This window comes from Eurosta solidaginis, chromosome 1, assembly GCF_040869045.1.
Source record: "Eurosta solidaginis isolate ZX-2024a chromosome 1, ASM4086904v1, whole genome shotgun sequence".
NCBI lineage: Eukaryota > Metazoa > Arthropoda > Insecta > Diptera > Tephritidae > Eurosta > Eurosta solidaginis.
Window position 1 is genome coordinate 273,130,889 of NC_090319.1, and position 20,819 is coordinate 273,151,707.

Sequence of the window (20,819 nt, forward strand, 5' to 3'; positions counted from 1 at the left end):
AAAATTTTTTTTAATTCAATTCTAAAAGAAAAGTTAATATCTTTACAGTATATAAGTAAATTATGTCAACATTCAACTCCAGTAATGATATGGTGCAACAAAATACAAAAGTAAAAGAAAATTTCAAAATGGGGGTGGCTCCGCCCTTTTTCATTTAATTTGTCTAGGATACTTTTAATGCCATATGTCGAACAAAACATTACCAATCCTTGTGAAATTTGGTAGAGGCTTAGATTCTAGGACGATAACTGTTTTCTGTGAAAAAGGGCGAAATCGGTTGAAGCCACGCCCAGTTTTTATACACAGTCGACCGTCTGTCCTTCCGCTCGGCCGTTAACACGATAACTTGAGCAAAAATCTATATATCTTTACTAAACTCAGTTCACGTACTTATCTGAACTCTATATTGGTGTAAAAAATGGCCGAAATCCGACTATGACCACGCCCACTTTTTCGATATCGAAAATTACTAAAAATGAAAAAAATGCCATAATAATATACCAAATACGAAAAAAGGGATGAAACATGGTAATTGGATTGGTCTATTGACGCAAAATATAACTTTAGAAACGCATTCTAGAGTCACCTTTGGTCCACGTTTATGTTGATATCCCGAAAAGACATCCACGAATAGAACTAAGGCCCATTCCCTTTTAAAATACTTATATAACACCTTTCGTTTGATACCCATATTGTACAGAAGCATTCTAGAGTCAACCCAGGTCCACCTTTATAACGATATTCCGAAAAGGCGTCCACCTATAGAACTAAGGCCCACTCCCTTTTAAAATACTCATTAACACTTTTCATTTGATACCCATATCGTACAAACAAATTTTAGAGTCACCCCCGGTCCACCTTTATGGCGATATCTCAAAAAGGCGTCCACCTATAGAACTAAGGCCCACTCCCTTTTAAAATACTCATTAACACCTTTCCTTTGATACCCATTTCGTACAAACAAATTCTAGAGTCACCCCTGGTCCACGTTTATGGCGATATCCCGAAAAGGCGTCCACCCATAGAACTAAGGCCCATTCCCTTTTAAAATACTTATTAACACCTTTCGTTTGATACCCATATTGTACAGAAGCATTCTAGAGTCAACCCTGGTCCACCTTTATAACGATATTCCGAAAAGGCGTCCACCTATAGAACTAAGGCCCACTCCCTTTTAAAATACTCATTAACACTTTTCATTTGATACCCATATCGTACAAACAAATTCTAGAGTCACCCCTGGTCCACCTTTATGGCGATATCTCGAAAAGGCGTCCACCTATAGGTCTAAGGCTCACACCCTTTTAAAACACACATTAACACCTTTCATTTGATACCCATATCGTACAAACAAATTCTAGAGTAACCCCTGGTCCACCTTTATGGCGATATCCCGAAAAGGCGTCCACCTATAGAACTTAGGCCCACTCCCTTTTAAAATACTCATTAACACCTTTCCTTTGATACCCATTTCGTACAAACAAATTCTAGAGTCACCCCTGGTCCACCTTTATGGCGATATCCCGAAAAGGCGTCCACCTATAGACTTAGGCCCACTCCCTTTTAAAATACTCATTAACACCTTTCCTTTGATACCCATATCGTACAAACAAATTGTAGAGTCACCCCTGGTCCACCGTTATGGCGATATCCCTAAATGGCGCCCATCTATAGAACTATGGCCCACTCCCTCTTAAAATACTCTTTAATACCTTCCATTTGATACACATGTCATACAAACACATTCCAGGGTTACCCTAGGTTCATTTTACTACGAGATGATTTTCCCTTATTTTGTCTCCATAGCTCTCAACTGAGTATGTAATGTTCGGTTACACCCGAACTTAGCCTTCCTTACTTGTTATCGCATAATTTTAAGTGGGATATGAACTATGAGGCAAATTCGTTTTCATCGGCAACACTTTTGCACGTTTCTGAAGAAACAAGTCAAAAAACTCAAATTTTCCAGGCTCGAGAACTATTTTTTTGGGTATGCTTAGTATAACTTTTTTTCCTGAGCCCAAAACCTATCGAAAAATCGATGGCGCGATATGGGTTAACTTTCGTCCATGCCAATCAATCCAGCTTACTGATTAGGCCAATTATTGTTCATGTCGAAAATTGGTCGAATATGGTCGAACGTGGTATCAACGGATGCGAATCACTGCCAGTTATAAGAAACTAATTGCGAAATTTAACTCTTTCTAACTGTTCAAAAGTTATATAAAAAACAGGTTCTAGGGGCATAACCACTCCTTTGAAATGATGCCTACCTCATACTTAAGTTGAGGATATATGTACGTATGAGAAGGGTTGGAAAAATCACTTGGGCTTACATTCAAACATATGTTGTTTATTTGCGAAACTATACAATAGCGTCTGAAATGTAAATTTTGATTTTCACACTTCATCCTTCAACACCCAATTGTAACGGTTTGACATTTCCTAAATTTGGAGGCCCTATTCAAAATTAGTCTCTTGGAGTGAATCACATTGATTATAGCCTATCAGCCAAGTTTAACTTTCTCGTACACAGCAAGGTTCCTTTTACAAATGTGAATACGCATGCACATATATTTACCAGGTGAGGCTTTGTCCTTCGCAAGAACACTCAAAGTGGTGAAGCAAAAGCTTTCCCAAGACAGTCGAACTAATGACAGTGTGTACTACTACCCTGACGTAGTGGACAGTCGAAGTAGTCCGGAAACTGAAGCTACGCGGTCATCCATATGAGCCGGAAAACAGCAGTTAACATCTTTCAACTTAAAATCAGTCGCCTTTAATTCTAAAATATCGTTTTGATTTAACAAAGGCTATTGAAATCAATGTTGTGAACACGAACGTCTGCAAATTTTGGTCTACATTTTAACAATTTTATCCAGGGTCCTTGTAAAATTTTAATTATATAGATGCGCCCAGGATTATACGATTTTCACCCATGAGTTACGCAACGACATCCACTTAGCCTGCTTATGATTTCGAGGGCGGCATCCTTGGCCGAATAGTCACTCTCTAACATTTCAAGGTGTTTCCCTGGTGTAGCGCGGCAGCATAGCGCGACAAAAACATCCGTTAGAAAGTCTTCGGAGCGACACCAAGAGCTTCTAGGGAAGTGACGTCGACGAAGGTATGAGTTTGAAGTCACAGTCCTATAGCTTCTGTGCTGGCATATGGTGTGAGGGTCAGGAGCCGTGGTAGCGACTGGTGGTCGGTATTTCTACTGTTCGCACATCGGGAATTGTAGCTCTTAAAAACAGCTGAAAACTGGAGGCGCCCTGTGCCACGAGTCATGAGAATTAATAGACCATTAATAGCAACCGTAAGTCGCCTTTGTATGTGACCGCCAAGGAGCCACAAATGATTTAAAGGAATTGTGTTCGCACTACGCTTTGCATGAGATATACAGACAAAAGTGTGACCATTTATGTATCTATATTTCTTTTCAGCAGACGCAGCAGTACCAATTCCAAAGACCGAGGTTAGGTGCGAAGCCTCTCTGGAGTAAGTGAACAAGGAACAATCCCACCGCAAGCAACTACTCCTGAAAATTTTTGAATGATCTGCGAGATTTTGAAGCAAAAACCCTGGATCTTTCGGAAATGGTCAAAACGTTGATTTCCTGAAATAAATACAAACAAAACCGTTTCTAAATATTATTTTTTTAAATAGAAAAATCCAGCTTTTTAAAATAAGATCACCGGCGAACGCCAGCGCGCCACCCACACCGTCGCCGCCGGTATATAATAGTACCTACGCTACCGCCGCCGATAAAGTGATCGGCGTAAACCTCTACTACACACGTGTGAACCAATTTCAGTTATATACGTATTTCAGCAACTTCTCGATTGTTTTAAACACTTTATGCCACTATACACTAAAAACAATATGTAAATATCTATGTATATAAGTATATGTACGTTGAAAGGTTAATATATAGTATACATATATAATTATTTATTTATTTTTAACAATGTCCTAGCAAACGATAAGTTTACTATCAATATATGCATATACTAATATTCTGTTGCCAAGTCGAGGGAGATTACGATGGTTGAACAGACGATTAGTGGCGTTGATGTCTTGGGGGTGTGATGGCCACACCCGATGACACAGTGGATCGATATACGTTCGTTGGTGAAATTGATATCCGGAAAGTTCCAGGCGACAGACTGGTGGAGCGATTTCCCAGCAACCAATGCTTAGTGAAACCGATAGCCGAGGTGTCACCTGTGGCAGGTTGGTGGAAATAAAAATAAATACAAGGCGCGATATATCCGAAGAGATTTTAGGCCGAGCTTCTTTTCCAATTTGCGCCGTGTTTCTTTTAATTTTCCCTACAAATTGTCGAGACGGGACTTACATGTTTTATGCCGTATCCGAACGACATATGCAAGGCAGATGAATTTTCATTGAGAAACTTTTCATAGCAGAAATATACTCAGGGTGTTTGCCAAATCACTTTCGAGAGGCGACCCCGACTAGAAAATTTTGTTTCTAATTGAAATTGAAATAATTTTTCTGAATTTTTTATGTTACTTTGCCCGGAGTTGAACCCAGGACCCTCGGTATGGTAGACGGAGCACGCTACCAGCGCACCAAGAGAGGAGAGGGAGGTAGAAACTAGGTTCTTTCACTTAAAGACTCCTTAATTATAAAAAATTTGAGAAGTTTGCGCACTCGCGGTTAGACGACTGTTGCACTCATCGCTGTTAAGGCTTGGTTTCCTGGAAAGCGGTGCCGCAATGAAGGGGCCGTTACAATGCGGTAGAGTACGTTGCCAAGAACGTTGCAATGTAAAATTAGTTATGTGCAAACTAAAAAGACGGTGAAGTTCGCGGTAGTACAAAAAATATCACGCCCATCATGACGGTACAAACTAGGTCATCAACGTTTTTTCTCATCCTCATTGTCAAAGCGGATATCATTTTGTCAAATAATTTCAAAACAAAAAATTATTTTGGATTTTATTTTTCTTTAAAATATTAACAAAAATTTTAAAAATAAAAAATTATTAAAAACCATAAAAAAACGTGCCAAGTAAGCATAAAATATTCAAAAAAAAACTTCATAATGGCGGACTAACTTTACAGTAAAGCGGTGCCGCTGATGGCGGTGAGGAATAGGCCGCTATTTGACGGTCGTAAAAAAGTGGCCCGTTTTCCAAGGAAACCAAGCCTTTACAATCAGGCTTGCTGAGCGCTGCTGCAATGAGACCATATGTAGTGGTAAATAAATGTGTGGTTGTCATGCTACTGAATACTTTTAGTGCAACTTAAAGCGGCATTACAATTTAGTGCAGGGCAGGACCTAAGAACCCTCACCGGGTACTATACGGTCTGTGGTGTACGATATCACCTAAGTATGTTATTTCTACCCGATACTCAAATTTGCCGTGTATGTGAGTTCGAGGATGAAACGCCGGTTCACATCCTCTGCGGATGCGTCGCTCTGGCAAGTCAGAGACTCTCCCATCTAGGTGGTGTGACTGTTAATCCCTATGTGATATGTAGTTAAAATCCTGAAGAGGTACTTAGATACATCAAAAGGCAGTGCTTCCATGCCCAATAATAACAATAAAGGCAAAAGTAAGATACATTACCCATTCATACTCTTTCCTAGCAGCAACATTTTTTCTCCTCAATATATTAAGAAACCTGTTCAAAGTCTTCTAATATATGCTGCATACTACGAAAACTGGTTTTGGTCCCTAAGTCCAAATATTTTATTTTATTTTTATTTTATAAATTCCAATCCTTTACTGTCTTTAATTTATATCCATCAACAGTGGCGAGGCGCGAAGGCACTGAAAAATGTATTTAGGTACATAAAAATTGTATGTATTGAGATTTAGCCCTACATAAATACTATCACAAGAAGACACTTATGTATAAAAGGTTTTCCACCATTTAATATTTTTTTACAGCTTGTAATTTGTTTTTTGATTTCACTTGTTGATATGTGCTTTTTGTTTTAAGGCATTCACTGCTCATTCATTAGAAGGGAAATAGAGCAGATGTTTATAATAACGAATAAACAAACAAATTATTTTGCAATGTTATTAGCAAATGGGGAAAATATTTTTTTTAGAAAGAAAAAAGATTTTGGAAACAAGTCATAAAATTGGTAAGCGAAATTTTGGCTCATTATTTTAACGATTTTTTGTAGTCATGCCTTTAAACTCAAGTTAAATTTTGCAATACATAAATAAATATTCCTACGTATATATCGCCCACATAGATCAATACGGAGCTAACTTAAAAATCTCAAATTTTGAAGTTATAAGTACTTTCGAGACTCCCAACTCAGTACCTGCTGTACCATGTACTCGCTTTTCTAATCCATCCACTAATAAGCGTGAAAAGACGTTGTAAAAAATAAAAATTGTATTGGCGCATATGTGGGAGGCAACTAGTTTGACGAGTTTTCTGACCGTTGCGATTTTTTTAGTTGATCGCAGTTATTTGCTCCTGCCCTCTTCTTCAAAAGGGTATACAATTATCTCCGCATACAAGCTCATGAGTTATTGGCCTTTTATTGAGGATGAGATTCTGATTTATAGTAGAACTCTTCTCTTCCCATCGTAATCATGCCATGTCATAATCTAACAGATATCTGAGGAGTGCCAATAACGAATGACAATTTTCTTGTATCTTCTAAGTCCAGCACAACCCGCGACTGTCCCACTAATATCTTACGGTGCTTGAAAACCTGACAGACCCAACACACTACTTTTAAGACTTCAAAGAATGTTTTGGTGCAACTTCAAAAAATCATTCCAAAAACTAATATTTAAAATTTATTCTAAAAAGGCTTTCCATGCATAGTATGATTCCATATTTGAACAACATTCAAAAGGCGACTCGTCAATTGCAAGTGCAACATATGCGGGTTATTAAAATGGGGAAAACTAGTGAGCTTTTTATATAAAGCTCCTAACAAGGCAGCAAAAACAATGTCATTTGAAATAAAAACAAAACAAACTCGATAATGTCAACTGCTCGAAACCAATGGATTTCACTTTACCAAAAAATTTTGTTGTTTTGTTGCTAGATTCAGGTCAAAAGTATGCAAGTGTGGCTAAATGGTTGAGAGCGGCATTCTGGCTACAAATAAAAAAAAAATAAGCGAAACAATAGAAATGTAAGTCTGCTGCTCTGTGAATTATGACTCTTTTTGCTATATACTAGTAAAGGCATACAATGATTGCCCCCGCGATGTTTGACGACTTTAATGCCAGTGTGCCGAAGAAAGAGGTATTTTGATATCCCCGGATATAAGACCACGAAACTAAATAAGTGTCAGTGTGCAACGTGCAACTGCGCATCTCTGTTTACAATATCGAATATCAGCAGACCACTACCTTGTGCCAGCCAAGATACGCAAATGCCTGCGTGCATAGAAGAAAGTGTAAGCATGCTTCCAAGGAACGTTTTCCGACGAGAGGCTACTACTGAAACATACAGCTGATGATAACTCCTTTCAGCTCTCACACCTGGTCAGTGAGAAACAGCTTCGAACTGACTGTGTAGCCGAGCCATGGGAGATGGATTTGCTGTTGAATGAGGACAAAACGAAATGCTTGCAAAGCAAAGAGTCGGTGCACTTGCGTCTTGGCAACCACCCCACTAACGGCAGCCATAATTTTGAAATAGTAAAAGACTTCGTTTATTTGTGAACCAGCCTTAACCCAAACAACAACGTTACTGTTACTTGGACTAAATAGGCGATTGATAAGTAAAGTCCTCTCCCGGCAAACGAAAATCATGCTCTACAAGTCACTTATCGTACCCACCCTAATTTATGGCACAGAAGCATGAAAACTGACCACATCTGATGAGGCGGCTCTGGGAGTGTTCGAGAGAAAAGTTCTTCGAAAGATTGACAGACCCTTATCTACTGGCGACGGCGAATACCGAAGAAGATTTAATGAGCAGTGCGAGCTTTAAGCAGACATTAACAAAGTCTAGTGAGTTAAAAAACGGGGGCTGGGCCATGTTATTTGAACGAAAAATGATGCTCCGGGCAACGGGGCCCGCCTGCGGAAGCAGAGAGAGCGGCCCTACTCTGCTAGAAAGACCAGGTGGAGAACGATTAAAATTTCCTTGGTGCTACTAACTGTTACCAATTATCCCAACGTAGAAGCGACTGGCGCAACTTGTTGGCGGACCAAAAACAGTTTAAACGGTTAAGCGCCAATTAAGTAAGTATGTAAGGGAGCTAATTTCTTGCTCACTAATTACTGCCTTTGCGGTCACTATAGTTTCCCGTACTGAAACAGAAGGCAGACAATCGGGCGCATGACGGAAGGTTTCAAGACCGGGGCAGATTCCTCCTGGATTTGCAATGGCGAGGGAATAATTTTTCCCATTGCTAGATATCAAGGTGGAATATGCTTTCCGCCACCAAACTATGAAGAAGTGAGAATGAAAATACATCGGCTAAGAAATAACAAAGCGTGTGGTAACTACGGACCTAGGTGTTCAAACTCGGAGCAGAAGAGTTGGTGAAAAGCAAGCCCCAGCTCTTATGCAAAAACTAGTCGGGCGAGCGCATACGTGCTAATTGATCTTCGCAATCCAATCTGAAAAAGAATCTGTAAAGAGAATCGATACACACCATCTTTTAACAGCACGAAATGCTGCCATGTCTTACCTCTGCGAGGTATTCGAAACCAAGCTAAGGTTTCACACAAGGCGACGCCCTATCTGGCGATTTCTTTCATCTAATGCTGGACAAATTATGTCTAGCAGCAGATCTAAGCCGCAATGGAACAATCTGTTATAAGAGTAGATGATATTCACGACATTAGACTCCTCAAATGCGCCGTAAGTTCTGTCTTCTTTGGATTGGATAAAAAGGTGAAAAATGGGTTTTCGGTTGTTATCATAGAGGAATTGGCTCATCCGCGCCTTAGTAACCACGTAGCTATTGAGGGGTATAGGTTTGAGCCTGTGAAGGACCTTGTCTATCGGGAAACTAGTAATAATACCGAAAACAATATCATTCTAGAAGTCTTAATTTTATCACTCTTAGTAGTTTATACTGAGTAGAAAATTGAAAAGTAAAGTCCTCAATAGTCGAACACAAATCACGCTTTTTATGTCTCTCATCATATCTGTCGTCGTGTATGGCAGGAAATTGAACACTGTTAAGAGCAAATGGAATGGCTTTTAGTGGAGATTAATGTTCTCTGGAAGATTTGTGGTCCTCTCCGTGATGCCAGCGGCGTGTGTCTAAGGAGGTATAATAGTTTATTGTATGAGCATTACCCGGCGGCCACCGTGGTGTGATGGTAGCGTGCTCCGCCTATCACACCGTATGCCCTGGGTTCAACTCCCGGGCAAAGCAACATCAAAATTTTAGAAATAAGATTTTTCAATTAGAAGAAAATTTTTCTAAGCGGGGTCGCCCCTCGGCAGTGTCTGGCAAGCGCTCCGATTGTATTTCTGCCATGAAAAGCTCTCAGTGAAAACTCATCTGCCTTGCAGATGCCGTTCGGAGTCGGCATAAAACATGTAGGTCCCGTCCGGCCAATTTGTAGGGAAAAATCAAGAGGAGCACGACGCAAATTGGAAGAGAAGCTCGGCCTTAGATCTCTTCGGAGGTTATCGCGCCTTACATTTTTTTTTTTATGAGCATTACCCAGATAGGCAGGGAAGAAGGGAGTCTCCACTGAGCTGGGAGAGACAGTTGGAGAAACACTTGATGACGCTTTGTACTCCCAATTGACGTCAGTTATCGCTGAACAATGATAGCTGGCGTAGGTTAAGCACCAATTAATGATGGTATAAATTATTTGAAAATGAACGTAATGCGCAAATTCAAATGAATAATTGTTACACCATGGTGGAAGGCTCGAAGGGAGTTGGCAAATTTTGATTAGCTATCGCATTTACCTTGAATTGGCTTTCAATATAAAAAGATCTTTGATTGCCTTTGATATGTCGCACTGATAAGAAATTACTTGTGTAAGTATCGATGCATATGAATATGTGAAAGTTTTATTTATCAGGTGTGGAATACTCTTTAAGACGATCCCGTTATTTTGATGGTGCGTACAGTCATTAATATTTAAATCAAGTTTATCAAGGTCATGCAAATGCATACGGGTTCGGTGTTATCTGATATGATAATAAAATCATATATATAGTAAAATCAATAATATTTGTGTTGAAGCAACAACAACTAATTATGATGGTTGGTTGTTATTGCCAAGCTGGGATTGCCCGTTTTTTCAATGCATTCACGCTTTGATTGCAAGCAATTATTTAAATTTTATTTTATTAAATGTTGGTAAAAAATTTAGACAACTCGACATCAGAACGGACAAGGCAACCGCTATTTCGATTATACCTTGCAGATCTCTTCAAAGCCTTTTCTTCCGGGAGTAAAAAATTCTAAACTACTCTCACAAAAACGAAATGTTTTAAAAGACGCCTCATTATGGTCATTAAAACTCTACCTATAGCGTTCTTATAAATACGGCTAATTTTCGTCAGTTCAAGCTTTCTAGATTTTACTGTATTTTACAAGAGCAGTGCTGATGATACCCATTAAACTCATATTATAATACACTCCTTACAATTAGTGGATAGGTTTCAAAGCTAAATTTACCCTCGTATACAATTACTTAGATACTACAGGGTGACGCAAAACTATCACCGCACTTTTTGTATTCACACCATGAATGAAGTCAGAAATTTATAATTATAAGCAGAAAAGATAGACCCATTATTAAGTATAACGATGTTATTGATGCGCAAATCTTAAACAATGCCCATATTTTAGGCGGATTCCTCTTTATAACATTTTCTATATATGTTTTTAGCTCGACTCGAGAAAAGAGTTGGTTTGTATTTATTTATTTGGATTAAAGTCGACAAAGACACAAAGCGGTCGACTACTAAGACAAATATTAACATAAATTAATGTGGCAATTAAAAATAATTAAATACAAATGTATATATTAAATTCAACCATACATATAAAAGAAAATACAAAATATCATGCCAGACGTGAGAGCATTGAATTATGCAACGCGGTAAACGAACATTCATTGATGCAGTTATACAAGTTGTTGTAGTGCGAACACCAGTTAACCAGTGGATTATTTTTAGCTAAATTTTGCCGGCAAAGTGGTAAAGGAAAAAGCTCAAAGTGCCTGGACGTTCTACCAGGAACAGCAAAATTTAATCGACTAACAAGATCAGAGGAGGCAATCTCGCCCATAATGAGCTTATGAATGAACATTGCGCCGAGTAAAGTTCTTGAATTTGCTAAAGTTGGCAGATTAATAAGGAGAAGCCTATTTCTATATGGTGGAAAATGCACACTAGAATCCCAGTTAAGACCACGTAGTGCAAATATAATTAATTGCTTCTTTACCGACTCAATACGCTTTATAAAGTTTTGGTTGCCTGGGCAGCAGACACACGAACAATACTCTAAGAATGGTCGTACCAACGATGTGTAGAGAGTCTTAGTCAGATATGGATAATTAAACTCCTTAGCCCATCGCTTCACAAATCATCCAATTAGGCGGATAAAATAATGAAGTGTCGCACACTCTGTGCTTATTAAAAATAGAAGACAAATAGCAACAGACTATAGGTCATCGATCTCCTTTAAAAAGAGGCCTGATAAATTGAACAGATTTTCACTATGCGCCTAATCTTAGAAAATAACCTCGAATAAAGAATTGGCACATATCACCTCCAAGTCGATTTCAGAGCCGCCTTCAACAGCACGAATATAAGCTGCCTAGATGCGTCTATGTCTAAATTTTGTTTCCGTGCAAAATAACTTTAAGCAACACCATCAGCTCAGTTAGAATTAGGGAGGACCTCTCTGAGCCGTCCGAAACTAAATGTGGTTTCAAACAGAGTGACCCTATATATCTAATTTGGTGATGGAGATGGTAACACCAGCTGCAAAAATTAACCGCTCTGGAACAATATTCTATAATAGCGTGCAATTACTGGCGTATGCTGACAACATTAATATCATCGGCCTGAGCACCCGCGCCGTAAGTTCTGCTAGCTTGAAACTGGAAAAATAAGCCGAAAACGAAGTACCTGCTGTCATCGAGCAAAGAGTCAGCGTATTTGCGCCTTGGCCACCACGCCACTATTTGCAGCCATAATTTAGAAATAGTCAACAATTTCGTTAATTTGGGAACCATCGTTAACACAAACAACAACATCAGCTTTTAAATCCATCGAAGAATCACGTTTGGCAATAAATACTACTTTGGACTAGAAAAAGTAAAGTCCGCTCTCGGTGAACGATAATCATGCTTGTAACTCATCGTACCCATCCTGCTATATGGTGCAGAAGCATGGAACATGACAGCATCAGATGAAGCGGTTCTGGGAGTGTCCGAGAGAAAGGATCTTCGGAATATGTACGGCCCTCTACGTGTTGGTGACGGCGAGTAATGAAAAAGATTTAGTAATGAGCTGTACGATCTTAATGCAGACATCAACATAAAAAATTATTTAAATGTAAGGCGTGATAACCTCCGAATAGATTTTAGGCCGAGCTACTTTTCCAATTTGCGTGGTGCTTCTTTTTTAATTTTCCCTACAAATTGGCGGGATGAGACGTACTTGTTTTTATGCCGACGCCGAACGTCATCTGCAAGGCAGATGAATTTTCACTGAAAAGCTTTTCATGGCAGAAATACACTCGGAGTGCCTGTCAAACACTGCCGAGGGGCGACCTCGCTTATACAAATTTTCTTCTAATTGAAAAAACTTGTTTCTAAAATTTTGATGTTGGTTTGCCCGGGGCGTGAACCCAGAATCTTCGGCGTGGTAGGCGGAGCATGCTACCATCACACCACGGCGGCTGCCCAGACTTCAACATATTTCAACTAATGAAAGCACAACGGCTACGCTGGTTAGGCCAGGTTATGCGAACGAAAGATGATGCTCCGGTTAAGAAAGTATTCTATAATCGTTTTAACGGTTTAGCACCCATTAAGTAAGTAAGTGTTATATTCGTAGATTTTTGAACATAAAATTGTTTCATATTGAAAACGCTTTTGTCTATCGACGACTGAGTGTAATGTCACCCTATCTGGTTGCTAGTTCCAAAACGCGCTATCTGAGAATATACATATTTCAAAAACATCCTTTTTCACATTTTTAGGTACTTATATATCTCAAAAAAGACTGTCACATGGTGTTATCTCTTGTTCTTTTTTTCATTCGAGCAAAGAATTTGTTATAATTCGTTTTGCAGCACCTTGTACGCAACACATCGATCGTGAATGTTGCGCTTAGCATCAAACAACATTAACACCGGCACTAATTTGGCACATTTTATTTCTGTTGCTTTTATTTTGAACCTTAAATATTCAAGTATAACTTGTGGGTCGTTCAAGTAGAATACCAAATTTGGCGCTAAACTTACTGACTGCTAATGTGCCGCACTTTTACAGCGTAAACTCTTATCTTAAGTTTATTTTTCAACGCATCAGCTTTGATATGCTCTTATTTAAGTAGTTACCTCTTTTTCAACACAATTATATGTGAGAGCTTTTATCAAGAGTTAACAAATTGATAAATTTTGCCTTTGCTTGATTTTTTATATTAAATGTTTTGTTTAAATCCAAACTAATTCAAGCACATGAATTCAATTCAATATTCGTAAGAGTGTAACAAGCAGTTCAATTATCAAACTAAACCGTTCACTTTGGTGGCCCGCCGAACACTGCCACAAATGCCGGTGATCGCATTTCCTATTAGCTGTCGAAAATCGTCAAGTCCAATCAAATGTACACAGTCATATGGAACAGAGCATTTCATTTGTTCAGTTTCTCTTGTATATTTATTTGTTTATTTTTTCTATGTATCTACATATATAAGTTCTGGGTTAAATTCTGTATCTCTGGGGTTTTGTTTTATCTTTGCAATTCTATTATTTATACAGTATATTCTCCTTGTTATTGCTCTCTTTCATAAATTTCCGTTCACACATGATGAGTCAACCAATACAATTTACCTGAGAAGCTCATTGCATCTGGAGCAGATCTCGCCACCTCTCCTCCTCTCTGTTTATTTGTTATATCTACTCACGTGCGTTTAAAGTTTTGACATACTCGTACATACATCCTATTATAATAACCGCATAAACGCACTATAACTATGGAAAAGTTGTTTCGATATATAAAGTTAATATGCTAGATCTATGCAATTTCGTTTTAATCTACTATTTTGATCATTATTCTTTTGAATTTTTCATTAGTCATTACAGTAGTTTTATTACCGACATTCATTGTTTGTTGTTTTTAGAACTTTCTAATTTATCTTCACCTAAACAAATAAATTTTAGTTGTAGAATTATTCATGATCACCCATTCATTGTCTTTTAGCGAACGGCAAAATCAAATCAATCTTCAATATTGCCAAATTTCGAAGACCACACACTCTTATCCCAAATCCATGTTCATATGAACCACAGTAAAAACGTGATTTATGTATATGCGCATGCATATCAACTCTTATGGAGCTAAGTGTCAACCTTGTCTATGCGTAACGGATTGGCGGACTTCCATCAAATATTTAAAAGGATGGATGGAATTTTAGCGTTTATTCTCGGACCATTTCAGGACTACTTTCAGGACTACTTCGCCACTGTTTCGTGCAAATTTCGGAATAATTGCAGGAACTCATCAGGATTATTTTGAGGATCATATCGCAACTAAGTCGATGCAATTTCTGCATTCCTTTCGGAATCATATCGAGACTATTTCGGGACCAATTTGAAATATTTTCATAGTCATTTCAGGATTGATTTATGTATCACTTCGAGACAAATTTTGTATATTTTGGAAACTATTTCGAAACCAACATATTTCGGTACACATTTAGAAAAATATCAGTATCACTTAGGACTCGGTCCAGTTCGAGACTATTTCGAAACCAATTTGGAACAACTTTAGATTGGCTTCGGTGCTAGTTTAGGATCCTTTTGAGGCATTTTACGACTGTCACAGGAACATTTTGGGAGAACTTTAAAATCATTTTGAGACTATTTCGGGACGAATGGGATCGTTTCGTGATAACTGGGGTAATAAATATTCTCGCGATGAACAGGTAGATAGAGATGAGAAGAACATTCAAATCAATTTTCCATATCTTTAAGAGACGAGGGACCCAAAAGCATAGATTTTAGAGTTGGGTAGCTTTATGCATTAAAATGAGTTCTTTCGCGCAACATATAGGTTTATATCTTCACAGCTCTTGCAGCCCAATTTTAAGCATCGCCTATGCGTAATGAATATTGTTACAGATATGAGTGCATACGTACGATGCTCTGGCGACCTGAAGTTCGTCGCAGAAGGGGAGCGTAGGACAACCTGGAGGCTGTGGTCATATTAAATCGTTTTCTATACGGTCGGGCTTGTACCTTAAGGACTGTCAACATCGACAACGCTTCCCAAAAATACAGGCGAATGCCTTTTTCTTTACGTGATCAACAGCAACAACATGCATAAACAAATGATTACCATTGCTGATAATTATTTTTTTTTTTTGACACCATTATCAGAACAATTCAGGTACTAAAACTCCATAAGATGAATGTTAAAATTGAGGTCTGTCTACGACTTCTAGTTTGCATTTTTATAATCTGTGGAAAATTTATGTATACCTTTGAATTTCTATTCACCAGCGGGTAAGATAGTCCCTAATGCCCCTATGCTTGTAATCATGGTATACTTACATTTGTAAGGAGTAACAATGAATATTCCTTAAAGAAAGTCGCGTCTTATGAACAAACTTGCATATAAAAGATGACTTTAACGATATTGAAATTTAATTATCATTTTGCATTAGAGTGTAAGCAATCTCTGGAGAGAATCGGGACAGGGAGAAACATACATCTATATTGGGTCCCAGGGCATATGGGAATAGATGGGAATGAAAAAGCAGATCAACTAGCTAAAAAGGGCGCATCCCTTGAAGCTTGCTCCGTAGACGTCCCAATTAAACTGGGCGAGATTAAGCGAAGGCGAGAGGTGCACATGATCGACCAAGCTGGAAAGGCGTGGGTTCAAGCGCGGGGCTGTGGAGTGTCGAAGATTATGTGTATGTCTTACAACCTTAGACTAACAAAGTTGCTTCTATCATTAAAAAGAGATGACTGTAGACTCATGACGGGTATTCTGACTGGACAATGGACAACTTCTGGCGTCACAAGCCTTTAAATTAAGATTGGTCAGTGATGGCAGATGTAGGAAGTGCGGGTTGGAAGAGGGAAAATATCGAGCACGTTCTATGCCCGTCGTGCTTTGCGCTTGCCAGGCTAACACTCCAGCTATTAGGAGTGGTACAGATGTCATATCTAGAAGCAGCAAGTGGCTTAAGTTCTAGGAAGTTTCTAGTATTTGCCAAGAGGACGGAGTTATTTTATAACATAGGTCCTGGTTTTTGATAATTTTTTCAGTTTGGCCGTCAAAACAAACTTCTGGTAACACTACGGACTCATTCAGTCTAATTTTCTAAACAATATTATAAAGACCAACCTTAGAGTCGAACCCACCCTCTGACTAAAATGATTGTTCTGTTGTATATTTGTATACATGTACATTATAATGTATACCTTGGACCTTTCATAAGGTAATCAAAACCACTACACTCACACAAGGGCGATCGACGTAAACATTCGAGGCTCTGGCGACCCCGATTTCCTCATGGGTGTGGGGGTGGGAGGGCGGTATGGCCAAGAAGGTTTCATGTGGTCGGACTAAATCGTTCCCGAGTTGGTCGGGCTAGTACCTCAATTGTGCTTGTTACCGGAACGTACCGGATCTGCATCATCGATCCACAGAAAAACTTATCAGAAACCGAATTTAAACTTATCCGTAACTATTTATTGGCATTATTACATTAGTCAACTAATCGAAAGCTGGTGTTACAATTCGAAAAGGATTTCTTAAGGGGAATTTTCCGTGTTCAAATCAGGTCGCTCAAGCTAAGGGTAGCAGCACTCTTTTTAACTTACCCTCATGGTTATAGTGGCGGTTCTAATCCTTATTGACACATTAAGTTTCAACACCTATTTAATGATATTCTCATTTAGTAAACTATACCGCCCTTGTTGGTCACTGAATGCACGATTAGCGCTCCCCGCCCAAAATACATTCATACCTACACCACACTACATTTGTATAAATTAACGCATATCTAAACGCACATGTATGTAAAGTGGTCCAAAGCTTACGCACCTCATCTCGGTATAAGCGGCCTTTGCTAACTATAATATCAGGTAATATTACATAACATTTTAGTCATATCTATTCACAGCTTTGGCGCCTAATTGTAGGCCATGTTACTAGTGCAAGCATATTGAAACATTCATATATGTGACTGTGTGCGTTAACTATTTCAGTGATGTTCGGTTTTGTGTACTCCTATACGTATTTTAAGAACCGTAGCTGTTGAATCCGGACTCAAGTATTTATTATGTTGGGTCGAAACAAAAGTAGCAAAAGTTCGCCCCTTAAATTCAAGTTTATATTGAGATTGTCTCAAAACAAACAAAAAATATTTTTTTATTCCTCCCTATATGGCCATAATTGATTTTTATTATCATTTGGTTATTGGATATGCGAATTTTAAAATCGATAAATCGTTTGTATTTCAATTATATTTTAAATATTGGATTCAAAAAAAGCAAGTCACAACAAAAAGGTAAACTGGTTAAATGTAAGGCCTAAAAAAATTTTATGTTTTCTCCTAATACCCCTCAACACAATATTAAAATGTAGTGGCGGTCCTTTTTAAGTTTGCTATTTTGTGTGGGTACCGATCAAATATTCAGGGCTTGGAAGCACCATCGATTTAACGAGTCCGCTTGATTTAAAGTTCTTCCCTAGTATTACTATATTACATGTTTTTCTGTATAGACCTGGCTTCCCGATTTCTCGAACCTCAACATATCCGAGCATTCTGCAGCGGAAATAATGGATAATATTATTTAGAGCTGACTCCATTACGGTGGGTTACTCAGTTTTAATACTTTTATTGCTCAATCAGCTATTCAGGGTCAAAAGTTGCAGGATCAACCTGAGAAACTCGATAAACAAGATCGACCTATAAACTTCCTTTAGCCAGTAGTAAAGACACTCCAGTTTGGTAATTCAAGGACTGTTAAAGGCTTCACAGACTCTGCAACCCAATTATCATTTGAGGGGCTAACTTCAAGACTACGCAATTAAGGACCATATTCTGTAATTCAATACGAAACAAATTTCCACAAAACAAACAAAAAATTTAAAAAAATAAGTAGGTAATTTGGCGGCTGGCGAATCGCAATTCCACTCGAAGGGAAAAGGCCCTGGACGCAGGAGACGAGACTTCCATCAAATGTTTACGTTGAAAAAATGCATTACTCTCCTATTTTAGAACAGATTTTCAGACCTTATTTACTGTAGTTTGGTTAGTATTGATTGAATTTGTTTTTGGTGTTGTCTTTTGTTGAGCTTCGTTTTAGTTCTTTCGACATAATTTTCTATTTCCTTTAGACCCGAGGTTGTGTTCCCTTTAAGCCATTTTCCATCATTCTTCGTCGGTTTTTTTTTATAAAAACAGTTCTTTCGGCTCTGTACATCGCTAGGGTACATGGCACACTCGTCAGACCGAGATCATCAAAGGTATATTATAATTCAATAAATGGAATTGGTTTGATAAATTTGCGCTACCGCATAATAATGACGTTATCTATGTATGTAAATGTCAGAATGGTAATTAAGCTATCTGTGGTTTAACAGTGTTGCAGTGGACATTTGTTTTTATTGTTATACAATTTATCTATGTATAACGTACGTTTTGGTATCACTCTAATTCTTAATTTTAGTGGCGGTATATGGGACAAAATACGGTAGTATGTAGTAATGGTCGAAATGAAGTCAGAGTGACGCACAAATTTCTGGGAGGAGTACTTTCTGCTTATAAATTGGTTGGTATCGCGGTTCTGATAACGCCCACTTATTCCTTCGGATTGGACGCATAGGGCTTATGGCGATATCCCCTTACCCGTCAAGCATTTGTCTACTAGGATGCCTCGCTTAGGAATACATATTGCCAACGCGTTGCACAAGATCGGCAGGTAAATTGCTTAATTGGACCTCAGCAGTATTTCTGTATATTTTCTTTAAGAACGGCCGTGAAGTGGATTGAGAATTTTGTTGCGACTCTGTGCCTTGGATGTATGTAGTTTCTGATACAATTGTTTTGAAGCATTGAACGTCACACCCAAGTTCATAGCTTATGGAACCCAATTGTCAACCTCACCTACGCAAAGCGAATCTTGTTAAAAATATGCATGTATCATGAAAATACTTAGCAGTCGAGGTTCTGGCGAGGCCAAGTTCCTCATTGAACCAGGGAGTGGGGCGGGTGGCCTAGATGGTTGAATGTGGCCATATTAAATCGTTCCCGAGATGGTCGGGTTTGTACCTTAATAATGCTTGTAACCAGAGCGTATCGAATATATATCCGGCAAAGGACCATCAACATCGATAACACTCCCCAAAACCATCGGAAAGTATCTTTATCGCTACAACAACAACAACAGCAACCTTGGTATTCTGAGGTATTGCCCCTGTGGTCCCTTACTTTCCAAAACCAGCAAACTACTCCTGCTGTTGTTCTTGTAGCGATAATCCTTTGGCGAATATAGATCCGATACGTTCGGGCCAACTCCAAGAACGTCTGGAAATACTTTTGGAGTTCGAACATAATGTGAATTGTTTCCTTTGCGATAACAAGACAAAATTTAAAAAGACAAAGTAAAAGGTGCGCAGAAGTTCTACCAAGGATTGTGCTCTATCTTTGAAGTTCCTGTCTCAAAAAGAAAATAACTAGCCTCTTCTTGTTGTTGTTGTAGCCGTGCTTCGCCCCATCCAATAGGTGCGACCGATCACAAATTGACATCAATATCCTCTAACGGGAGTCCAAGGAAACTTACTGTTTCAACAGGGGTGAACCATAATGAGAGGGGTGTTAGAGGCGTTGATTCCACAATACAGTCGAAGAGATGGTTCGTGTCATATGGGAACACGTTACAAGCAGGACATATGTTTTGTATGTCGGGGTTGATTCTGGATAAGTAAGAGTTTAACCTGTTACAGTCTCCAGATCGAAGTTGAGCTAGAGTGACTCGCCTTTCCGTGGGGAGTGTGCGTTCCTATTCTGCAAGTTTAGGGTATTGTTCTTTGAGTACAGGATTTACCGGGCAATTCCTGGCATAGAGGTCCGACGCCTGTTTGTTGAGTTCACTGAGAACCTGCTTGTGTTTTTTGTCTTAATACGGCTGGGTTCTCAGGTGCCGTATTTCCTCATAATGCTTACGGAGATGACTCCTTAAGCCCCTGGACGGTGTTGGGTCGTCAATCAGATGTATGTTGGGATGCCCAGGTTTCTGGGTATTCAACAGGAACTGTTTGGTTAGCATTTCATTTCTCTCCCTAATGTAGAGTATTCTCGCCTCATTAAGTAAATAGTGTTCTGGGGATATAAGAAGACAACCCGCGGCGGTTCTGAGGGCAGTATTTTGGTAGGCCTGTAGCTTCTTCCAGTGAGTAGTCTTTAGGCTTGGCGACCATATAGGGGACGCGTAGCATGCAATCGGCTGGCCAATAGCTTTGTAATTGGTAATGAGCGTTTCTTTATCTTTTCCCCAAGTACTACCAGCAAGAGATTTGAAGATTTTTTTACGGCTCTGGATTTTCGGTACAATTGCGGCTGCCTGCTCACCAAAATGTAGGTTAGGTGGTAGCTGCCCTGATAAGGAAATCTCACTTGGACAAC

General features: G+C 38.9%; 1 protein-coding gene across 1 annotated transcript in view; it reads right to left on the reverse strand.

Moving 5' to 3' along the window:
* Window positions 1-13,727, reverse strand: part of LOC137237310 (gelsolin-like) — an 89,539-nt gene extending 75,812 nt beyond the window's left edge. The window contains exon 1 of the mRNA XM_067760786.1: window positions 13,513-13,727. The gene's annotated coding sequence lies outside the window, so the exon portion shown is untranslated. The remainder of the gene's footprint in view (window positions 1-13,512) is intronic.
* Window positions 13,728-20,819: the final 7,092 nt, after the last annotated feature.